Source organism: Oncorhynchus kisutch, linkage group LG27 (assembly GCF_002021735.2).
Source record: "Oncorhynchus kisutch isolate 150728-3 linkage group LG27, Okis_V2, whole genome shotgun sequence".
Taxonomy (NCBI): Eukaryota; Metazoa; Chordata; class Actinopteri; order Salmoniformes; family Salmonidae; genus Oncorhynchus; species Oncorhynchus kisutch.
This window is the reverse complement of record NC_034200.2, coordinates 20,273,073-20,285,134: the sequence shown is the minus strand read 5'-3', so window position 1 is coordinate 20,285,134 and position 12,062 is coordinate 20,273,073. Positions and strand designations below refer to the sequence as shown.

Below are 12,062 nucleotides of genomic sequence, written 5' to 3'. Positions count from 1 at the left end.
CTTTTGATACTTAAGTATATTTTAGCAATACTTTTAGACTTACCTAAGTAGGGTTTTACTGGGTGACTCACTTTTACTTGAGTCATTTTCCATTACGTATTTTTACTTTTACTCAAGTATGATAATTGGGTACTTTTTCCACAACTAGCTGCACTTAGTTTCTTTTGACCTATTTTTCAATTGTCATTTGTATATATCCATAAAAATTATACCAGCTGATTCATGATTTCGACTGGCTGAGAAACGCTGCCTTCCTGTTTATCTCGTCCCGACACGTTCATTACTACGAGACAGATGGAGATCGAATTTGAATATTTAAACATTTTTGCAACGTCGGAGAGACAGACAACAAGGTTAATACAAACGGGGGTACCGGTTATTTGAGGTACTATGCACTTGTAGGTAGAGTTATTAAAGTGACTGCATAGATGACAACAGAGAGTAGCAGTGGTGTAAAGAGGGGGGGGGCACTGCAATAGTCTGGGTGGCCATTTGACTAGATTCAGTTCAGGAGTTTTATGGCTTGGGGGTACAAGCTGTTTATAGAAGCCTCTTGAACCTAGACATGGTGCTCCGCTGCCGTGCGGTAGCAGAGACAACAGTCTATGACTAGGATAGCTGGAGTCTGACAATTTTTAGGGCCTTCCTCTAACACCGCCTGGTATAGAGGTCCTGGATGGCAGGAAGCTTGGCCCCAGTGTTGTATTGGGCCGTTCGCACTACCGTCTGTACTGACTTGCTGTCGGAGGCCGAGCGGTTGCCATATCAGGCAGTGATAAAAACCAGTCAGGATGCTCTCGATGTTGCAGCTGTAGAACCTTTTGAGGATCTGATGACCCATGCCAACATCTTTTCAGTCTCCTGAGGGGAAATAGGTTTTGGCGTGCCCTCTTCACGACAGTCTTGGTGTGCTTGGACCATGTCAGTTTGTTGGTGATGTGGACACCAAGGAACTTGAAGCTCTCAACCTGCTCTACTGCAGCCCCGTCAATGAGAATGGGGGTGTGCTCTGTCCTCTTTTTCCTGTAGTCCACAATCATCTCCTTTGTCTTGATCACGTTGGGGGAGAGGTTGTTGACCTGGCACCACATGGCCAGGTCTCTGACCCCCTCCCTATAGGCTGTCTCATCGTTGTCAGTGATCAGGCCAACCACTGTTGTGTCATCGACAAATTTAATGATGGTGTTGGAGTCGTGCCTGGCCGTGCAGTCATGAGTGAAAAGGGAGTACAGGAGCACGCACCCCTGAGGAACCCCTCTGTTGAGAATCAGCGTGGCGGATGTGTTGTTACCTACCCTTACCACCTGGGGTCAGCCCGTCAGGAAGTCCAGGATCCAGTATCATAGGGAGGTGTTTAGTACCAGGGATCTTAGCTTATTGATGAGCTTTGAGGGCACTATGGTGTTGAACACTGAGCTGTAGTCAATGAATAGCATTCTCACATAGGTGTTCCTTTTGTCCAGGTGGGAAAAGGCTGTGTGGAGTGCAATGGAGATTGCATCATCTGTGGATCTGTTGGGCCGGTATGCAAATTGGAGTGGGTCTAGGGTTTCTGGGATAATGGTGTTGATGTGAGCCATGACCAGCCTTTCAAAGCACTTCATGGCTCCAGATGTGAGTGCTCTGCTTAAAACATGTTGGTATTACAGACTCAGACAGGGAGAGGTTGAAAATGTCAGTGAAGACACTTGCCAGTTGGTCAGCGCATGCTCGGAGTACACGTCCTGGTAATCCGTCTGGTACTGCGGCCTTGTGAATGTTGACCTGTTTTAAGGTCTTACTCACATCGGCTGTGTAGAGCGTGATCACACAGTCTTCCGGAACAGCTTGTGCTCTCATGCATGTTACAGTGTTATTTGCCTCGAAGCGAGCATAGAAGTTATTTAGCTCGTCTGGTAGGCTCGTGCCACTGGGCAGCTCTCGGCTGTGCTTCCCTTTGTAGTCTATAATGGTTTGTAAGCCCTGCCACATCCGACGAGCGTCAGAGCCGGTGTAGTACGATTCGATCTTAGTCCTGTATTGACGCTTTGCCTGTTTTATGGTTCGTCGCAGGGCATATTGGGATCCCTTATAAGCTTCTGGGTTAGAGTCGTGCTCCTTGAAAGCGGCAGCTCTAGCCTTTAGCTCAGTGCGGATGCTGCCTGTAATCCATGGCTTGTGGTTGGGGTATGTACGTACAGTCACTGTGATGATGATGTCATCAATGCACTCATTGATGAAGCCAATGACAGATGTGGTGTTCTCCTCAATGCCATCGGAGGAATCCCGGAACATATTCCAGTCTGTGCTAGCAAAACAGTGTTAGCATCTGCTTCCTCTGACCACTTTTTTATTGATCTAGTCACTGGTGCTTCCTGCTTTAGTTTTTGCTTGTAAGCAGGAATCAGGAGGGTACAATTATGGTCAGATTTGCCAAATGGAGGGAGAGCTTTGTATGCGTCTCTATGTGAGGAGTATAGGTGGTCCAGAGTTATTTTTCCTCAGGTTGCACATTTAACATGCTGATAGAAATGTAGTAAAATGGATTTAAGTTTCCCTGCATTAAAGTCCCCAGCAACTGGGAGCGCAGCCTCTGGGTGAGCATTTTCTTGTTTGCTTATGGCGGAATACAGCTCATTCAATGCTGTGTTGGGAGTGGAAGGTCCTATATACAGTGGGGCAAAAAAGTATTTAGTCAGCCACCAATTGTTCCCCCCAAGTTCCCCCACTTAAAAAGGCCTGTAATTTTCATCATAGGTACACTTCAACTATGACAGACAAAATGAGAAAATAAAATCCAGAACACATTGTAGGATTTTCAATGAATTTATTTGCAAATTATGGCAACACTCAGTGACATTCCTGAAACATGAGGTAAAAAATACAGTGGGGAGAACAAGTATTTGATACACTGCTGATTTTTCAGGCTTTCCTACTTACAAAGCATGTAGAGGTCTGTAATTTTTCATCATAGGTACACTTCAACTGTGAGAGATGGAATCTAAAACAAAAATCCAGAAAATCACATTGTTTGATTTTTAAGTAGTTAATTTGCATTTTATTGCATGATATAAATATTTGACACATCAGAAAAGCAGAACTTAATATTTGGTACAGAAACCTTTGTTTGCAATTACAGAGATCATACATTTCCTGTAGTTCTTGACCAGGTTTGCACACACTGCAGCAGGGATTTTGTCCCACTCCTCCATACAGACTTTCTCCAGATCCTTCAGGTTTCGCGGCTGTCGCTGGGCAATACGGACTTTCAGCTCCCTCCAAAGATTTTGACTGACTCTGAAAAACACCTAAAGAAAGATGCCCAGGCTCCCTGCTCATCTGTGTGAACGTGCCTTAGGCATGCTGCAAGGAGGCATGAGGACTGCAGATGTGTCCAGGGCAATACATTGCAATGTCCATCTCTCACAGTTGAGATTCCGTCTCTCACAGTTGAAGTGTACCTATGATAAAAATTACAGACCTCTACATGCTTTGTAAGTAGGAAAACCTGCAAAATCGGCAGTGTATCAAATACTTGTTCTCCCCACTGTATATAACATAGATTCACAACGTTAACATTCAATGTATCAAAATATATGATCATACACAAGGAATGTGATCAATATTTATAATAATATAAAAAAGAATTGTCCCTTTTCCAGGACCCTGTCTTTCAAAGATAATTCGTAAAAATCCAAATAACTTCACAGATCTTCATTGTAAAGGGTTTAAACACTGTTACCCATGTGTCACGCCCTGACCGTAGATATCCTTTTATTCTCTATGTTTGTTTGGTCAGGGTGTGACTCGGGTGGGAAAGTCTATGCTTTCTGGTTCTTTGTTTTTGTCAGGGTATGATTCTCAATCAGGGACAGCTGTCTATCGTTGTCTCTGATTGGGAATCATACTTAATACTTAGGCAGTCTTTTTTCCTTTTCTCATTTGTGGGTTGTTGTCTTTGTTAGTGGCATGTGTAGCCTTACAGAGCTTCACGGTCATTTTGCTGTTTATTGTTTTGTTGGTGACATTTAAAATAAAGGAATGTACGCTTACCACGCTGCACCTTGGTCCGGTCATTTCCTTGACGACGATCGTGACACCATGCTTGTTCAAAGAACCATAAACAATTAATGAACATGCACCTGTGGAACGGTTGTTAACTTCTTATGGCTGGGGGCAGTATTGAGTAGCTTGGATGAATAAGGTGCCCAGAGTAAACTACCTACTCCTCAGTCCCAATTGCTAATATATGCATCTTATTAGAATATTTGGATAGAAAACACTCTGAAGTTTCAAAAACCTGAAAAAAAATCCAACCAGGAAATGGGAAATCTGAGGTTGGTTGATTTTCAACTCATTCCCTATTGATGATACAGTGGGATATTGGTCATGTTGCACTTCTTAAGACATCCACTAGATGTCAACCGTCTTTAGAAACTTGTTTGAGGCTTCTACTGTAAAGGAGGGGCTCATAAGGGCAATTTGAGTCAGTGGTCTGGCAGTGCCATAGTGGTCACCAGTGCCACAGGCTCGTGACGCTTGTTCACGTGAGAGGTAGCTCCCGTTCTATTGCTTTTCTACAGACAAAGGAATTTCCCGTTTGGAACATTATTGAAGATTTATGTTAAAAACATCCTAAAGATTGATTCTATACGTCATTTGACATGTTTCTACGGACTGTAAAGGAAATTTTTGACATTTTGTCTGCTCCCAGTGAAGGCGCTTCGTGACTTTGGATTTGTTTACAAAACGCGCTAACAAAAGTAGCTATTTGGACGTAAATGATGGACATTATCGAATAAATCAAACATTTATTGTGGAACTGGGATTCCTGGGAGTGCATTCTGATGAAGATTATCAAAGGTAAGTGAATATTTATAATGTTATTTCTGACTTCTGTTGACTGCACAATATGGCGGATATCTTTTTGGCTTGCTGGGTCTCTGAGTGCTGTACTGAGATTATTGCATGGTTTGCTTTTTCCGTAAAGCTTTTTTGAAATCTGACACAGTGGTTGCATTAAAGAGAAGTTTATCTATATTTCCATGTATAATGCTTGTATTTTTATCAACATTTCTAATGAGTATTTCTGGTAAATTGATGTGGCTCTCTACAAAATCACAGGATGTTTTTGGAACTACTGAACATAACGTGCCAATGTATACAGAGATTTTTCTATATAAATATGAACTTTATCGAACAAAACATACATGTATTGTGTAACATGAAGTCCTGATGAAGATCATCAAAGGTTAGTGATTAATTCTATCTCTATTTCTGATTTTTGTGAATCCACTCTTTGGCTGGAAAAATGGCTGTGTTTTTCTGTGACTTGGCTCTGACCTAAAAAAAACGTTTGTGGTGTTTTCGCTGTAAAGCCTATGAGTAATTGGACACTGTGGTTGGATTAACAACAAGATTACCTTTAAAATGGTACAAGATACTTGTATGTTTGAGTAATTTTAATTATGAGATTTCTGTTGTTTTGAATTTGGCACCCTGCACTTTCACTGGCTGTGATCCCGTCAACGGGACCTCAGCTCTAATTAAGACACTAACAGTTTACAGACGGTAGGCAATTAAGGTCACAGTTATGAAAACTTAGGACACTCTACTGACTCTGAAAAACACCTAAAGAAAGATGCCCAGGCTCCCTGCTCATCTGTGTGAACGTGCCTTAGGCATGCTGCAAGGAGGCATGAGGACTGCAGATGTGTCCAGGGCAATACATTGCAATGTCCGTACTATGAGATGCCAAAGAGCGCGCTACAGGGAGACAGGACGGACAGCTGATTGTCCTCGCAGTGGCAGCCCACGTGTAACAACACCTGCAAAGGATCGGTACATCTGAACATCACACCCGCAGGACAGGTACACGATGGCAACAACAACTGCCTGAGTTAAACCAGGAAAGCATAATCCCTCCATCAGTGCTCAGACTGTCCACAATAGGCTGAGAGAGGCTATACTGAGGGCTTGTAGGCCTGTTGTAAGGCAGGTCCTCACCAGACATCACCGGCAACAACGTCGCCTATGGGCACAAACCCACCGTCGCTGGACCAGACAGGACTGGAAGAAGTGCTCTTCACTGACGAGTCATGGCTTTGTCTCACCAGGGGTGATGGTCGGATTCGCGTTTATCGTTGAAGGAATGAGCGTTTACACCGAGGCCTGTACTCAGGAGTGGGATCGATTTGAAGGTGGAGGGTCCGTCATGGTCTGGGGCGGTGTGTCACAGCATCATCAGACTGAGTTTGTCGTCATTGCAGGCAATCTCAACGCTGTGTGTTACAGGGAAGACATCCTCCTCCCTCATGTGGTACCCTTCCTGCTGGCTCATCCTGACATGACCCTCCAACATGACAATGACACCAGCTATACTGCTCGTTCTGTGCGTAATTTCCTGAAAGACAGGAATGTCAGTGTTCTGCCATGGCCAGTGAAGAGCCTGGATCTCAATCCCATTGAGCACGTCTGGGACTGGTTGGATTGGAGGGTGAGGGCTAGGGCCATTCCCCCCAGAAATGTCTGGGAACTTGCAGGTGCCTTGGTGGAAGAGTGGGGTAACATCTCACAGCAAGAACTGGCAAATATGTTGCAGTCTGAGGAGGAGATGCACTACAGTACTTAATGCAGCTGGTGGCCACACCAGATACTGACTGTTACTTTTGATTTTGACCCCCCCTTTGTTCAGGGACACATAATTCAATTTCTGTTAGTCACATGTTAGTGGAAATTGTTTAGTTTATGTCTCAGTTGTTGAATCTTGTTATGTTCATACAAATATTTACACGTTAAGTTTGCTGAAAATAAATGCAGTTGACAGTGAGAGGATGTTTCTTTTTTTGCTGAGTTTATATACCCACCAACTATTCAACTAGGATTGTTTTTTGTTTTTTTTTATACATTTTTTTTAACTATAAAAACGGTTTCAAATCGAACTAGTCATTAAGGCCAAGAGGAGACCGTGTGTTGAGCCTTTCCTAATTTAGCCATGGATGGAGATAGGGATTTGGCCATACTGGCCAATTAATATAATGGCTATTCTGTTCCAACCATAAATTCATACATTGTGCCCCTCTCCTGAGAGGAATGGAAGTTCAATATATAGCGAGATGTTGAAGGCTAATGTTAACTAGCTAACATTGCCCATGAAAGGAAGTTAGGCTAGCGAGCAAGCATTTTAGCCAGGTTACCTAGGACAGCAAAAAATAAAAGCATGTACTGTATGACGGAGTCAACATGAGTTGTTGTACTTGCACAATGAACTCACGTGCAGAAATCAGAACATGGACAGCCACATCATATTTAGCACACATTGATTGTTTAGTCCAGTCATAGGTGATTTGATGAGGTTGAAGTTGAAATAGTGCTGCGATAGTGGAGGCAGCTTGTATTGGTCACATACACATATTTAGCAGATGTTATTGCAGCAAAATGCTTGTGTTCCTAGCTCCAACAGTGCAGTAGTATAACAATTCACAACAATACACACAAATCTAATAGTAAAAGAACATTTAAAACTGTTATAAAATGCTCTGCCTAACCTGAAAAAATAACATTTTTAATATTCCTTGTTGCAGGGAATGATGAGATCAAGCGTGGAATCCTACTGATTCTCTCTGGCGGTGTTGGCAAGAAGACCAGGGAGGGCACATCTCTCAGGGGGACATCAATGTTTGCATCTTTTGCGACCCCAGTACCGCCGAGAGACAGTTTCTTAAGTAATCCACCAAGCACTATCCTATTTGTAACCAACATATAAGTTACTTGAAATTGAAGATCAAACCTGTGATCAAAGCTTTAACAGAGGCATTTGGAGTTGTTTACTACTGTTGCATAGGCTGTCTTTCTGGTCTCGGGAGGTCTCATTATTCCTCATAGCAATGTAGCATGTTACATGTTTGGAGTAGTATCTAGTGAGAGACTAGCATTGTATGCTGTGGATGGCAGCTGCCAACCCCATCGATGGGAGATACAACCACTTTAAGTCTCTGAAACAGAACGTCAACATGTCAGAACACATCATTTTCAGATTTGACCTCTTCGTCAATTTCATTGATGAGTGCAATGAGGTAAAAGCAAAACCTTCCCTTTTCCCTAACTTTTTCAGCGCCTGCAGTAAGCCCATACTGAATGGAAATGTGTGTTACATATGCATTTTCACCTTTGTGCGTCTTGTGGTATAGGTGACAAATTATGTCATAGCCAGACGTAATGTAGACCTGCACTGTATAAACATGGAATCTGTAGAGCGAGTCTACGCCACTGATGAGGTCCAGAGATACATATGGTTTACTCTACAGTTTCTACCAGAGGTAATAATTGCCCTTGTTGTATTGGTGTTCCTTATGTGTTGGGCTGTTTAGATGCAGCGTTCAGTGAGATCTACCTACCATAACATGCTTTCTGTCCCGTTATAGGTGTGGTGCATGTTGACCCCTGATCACCTCGGAGGCCAAGGAGTTGACGCACAAGCATCTGTGTCAGAGTGACAGCACCAAGCTAGCCTGGTGTATCATTGTCAGGCAGCTAGATAGCATGCTCCGACTGTCTGAGGGCATGGCCAGGCTCTACTGCTCAGATGTGGCTGGTCAGACACCTACTACTGAATTATACATCCCCATATGTATAGGCCCCTATACATTGTAGAGTAAACTCCTGTCTTTTTATGTGTCTTCATTGTTTGTTAAAATATAATAATTATGGTTGTTGGTGTAACAGAGGTTGTTCAGTGAATTTGCTCACATAATGAGCAAGCTAACATGATATCTGAAGAGTTGCATTGACAGTACAACACACATCTTCACCCTTAAATTTTTACTTTTTAAAGGTGCATCCCAAATGCGTAAAGTAGGCCATCTGACTGCTGAATACGTCTGTCATCAGTGTTGACTCCCCAGACATCAACTTCGACCAGGAACAAGATGACAATGGGGAAATGAATGGTAAGAAACAATGGGGGAATGAATGGTAAGAAACAATGGGGGAATGAATGGACGGAAACAGTCACTTTCACCTTTTTGCAACAATATATTTATTGAAAAAGATACATTTATACATTAAAAAATTGTCATCCTGTGTTCTCCATTTCAGAATGACTTGATAGATGAGGCTGTGAAGGGGAGAAACAGCACCAATGGCCATCATGCAGAGGAGGCTATGGACATAGACCATGGGGCAGGCAGACCTGAGAAGACCAGCACCGCCAAGCCTGCTCTCAAAATGACCTTCACTGAGTATTGGAGGGTCTCCAACCTCATCATTCTGCACATGCACAAGATGGATGATAGTCAGAGTTCAAACAAACTGAAAGGATCCTTCATTTTCAATTTAGTTGAATTAAAAGGATACTAGTTTTGTCAACGTTTAACAAAATGTTTCATTCTTACAGTTGACGAAGAGTCTTCACTGAAGAAGTGAAAGCTGATTTAACTTGTACCTGAAAGAGATGAAGAGTGAGATCGAGTCAGAAGCTGAGATGGTTGCCAAGAAGTATCTGATTGAGAAAGTGCTTCAGATACGAATCCATTATGTAAGTAAAGCATTGGAAAACAAGACACACTAAGACCCTCTTAAATATTTGACTGTTTGAAGCATTTATGGTATTGACCTTTACATAATGCAGTGAGATTTGTACAATTTGTGAGTGAATGACATGCTCTGTACATGTGTTCATTTCAGGACCACATCATCATAGAGTTAATGAAGACTGGGCTGAAGAAAGTTGGTGTTGAGGGAGAGGAACCTGTGGAGGAAGAGGACCCCTTCTTAGTGGTCAATGTCAATTACATCCTGGAAGACTAGGTATGGTCCACGTCCACCTCAGCTGTAGATATTGTGGAAAGGGTCATTTAATTCAGGCTTATCTGAAAGGAATTTGTGATCGGAGCTACAATAGCCTACTGTTCACTTGGTGTGCTGACATGTTGCTATTGACTGTCAATGTACTGTCTTTAAAAAAAAGTTATGTAGAATATGAAATGAATACAGTTTCGTCATGCTGCTCATCTCTATGGATTTCAATAAATGTATTTTTTGCAATGAGTTGCACTCACCAGGTGGCGCACTTTTACCTATCATCGCACTGGTGCCTCAGAGTTCAGGCCAATGGTTCAGGGCATGTCAGTTGGACTATGGGGACATTGAGGGGACATGTTATTTTTTGGGGGGAAGAATATATGTTTTTTGTTTATCTCTGAAATTCATGGAACATTGGTTCTAAAGAGGTATTACTACAAAATTCTGTATATATATTTTTTTATCAACAGAATATGATACATTTAGTCTGTGGACTCACACGAGTGGCGCAGCGGTCTAAGGCACGGCATCTCAGTGCTAGAGGCGTCACTACAGACCATGGTTCGATCCCAGGCTGTATCACAACCAGTCGTGATCGAAGTCCCATAATGCGGGGCACATTTGTTCGGGTTGGGTTAGGGGAGGGGTTTGGCCAGGGTAGGCCGTTATTATAAAATACGAATTTGTTCTTAACTGACTTGCCTAGTTAAATAATAAATAAATATGAACTATTTTAGAATGGATTTGTCTTATTTCAAACCCATTGACCCTTCGTGATGTGTTAAATCATGCACTATCCTTCATCTGATTTTGACGATTCAATGAAATGGCCTATCATTGATTTATAGCATAGCCTAAATGCACAAAGATTCAATTTATTACAATAATATAGGCTATGTTTTACAGAAAAGTTCATTTAAGCTACAGTAGCACATCCAAGAAAATGTTTTATACTGAAACATTTATTTTAGGACAAATATGGATACTCACCCTGTTTTAATTTTAATTCAGTGTCTTGTTCATTTCTCTCTGCAGGCAAGTAAAGATTTAGAAAAATATGTGAGAACATTAATAAAAATGTAGTCGAATGTCCTTCAGAAAAAGGGCATTCTATTCCGCTTCCTTTCCAAACGTCAATGAATGGGAATAGTGCATATAACTATAACCTACATTCATACTATTCAATTAGTAGGTGACCAATTCCATTATATGTAAATATGAAATAATATCCATAATATTAAATAGACCCTCGCTCCTTGCCTTCGCCGCGGAGAAGTGTGCCGTACGACCACCTGCGCACAACTGTTTGTGTGTCTCGTCCCAGATCGCATCTCAGAGAGTTGCGTGCGAAGGGCATGTCAGGTCATTGGGATAAATTCGCCACCTGAAATACGAGGAAGATAACGCCACCCAATCGGGTCTATATAACATCAACCACATCCCTGCCAAGAGGACCGCGGACTGATAGACCATATTTGTAGAGAGCTGTGTTGGACCGTATGCTATAGTTTAGGTTTTTATGCAACTTTATTTACAGAATAGTATAATTAAATTCTCTAGACTGTTGAGAACTACTACCGATTTCATTTTGACTTGCATATTAATTGGAACAGTCTTTAGGTGAGTTGTATTACATTTGAATACAGTGTGCAAGTTAGTAGATGTGTTAATATTTATTTTTTGATCAGTCATACTAATTTCCCTTAAATCGATGGTTTACAATAACTGAGCACTTACTACGCATGCCACTTTTTCAAGCTATATGCCATTGGTCCCTGAACGTAAACAAAGGCACGAATGTGAAGCGGATATAGTGAAATAACTGGGACGCTAAATTAGTTAGCAAATGGTCACGTTTATTGTGATAAATAAATGTGAAATCAAGTTAATATTGTTGCTTGTAGAAAGTCTATTTTCATATAGACTTCTTTATTCATGATATGCCCTTTCTAAGTTTAGTCTTCTTGAGACATGCAATTAATGATAATTGACTCACAGATGATGATTCCACCTGGGGACTGTTTATATGCGGGAAGGAAGAGAAGGAAGCCCATCCAAAAACAGTTGAGTACCGGATATTAATGAGTTAGTCTCACATGAAATGCCTGTTTGTTGCATGTGCAAATATAATATAATTGTTTCCGGTCTGGCTTTCATAGATATTCAACACTTGTAAATGAATGGACAAACAAAAGCATTGTGATGTTTTAAAGGACGGTACAATTAAAAACAGCATACCGTACTATGTTGGCATTCATTGTTACATTGTCTATATTTCTAAG

The 12,062-nt window shown here is 41.7% G+C and overlaps 1 pseudogene; it reads left to right on the top strand.

Moving 5' to 3' along the window:
- The first annotated feature begins 7,925 nt into the window (after positions 1-7,925).
- On the top strand, positions 7,926-9,786 carry LOC109871537 (DNA replication licensing factor MCM6-like; annotated as a pseudogene).
- The last annotated feature ends 2,276 nt before the right edge of the window (positions 9,787-12,062 follow it).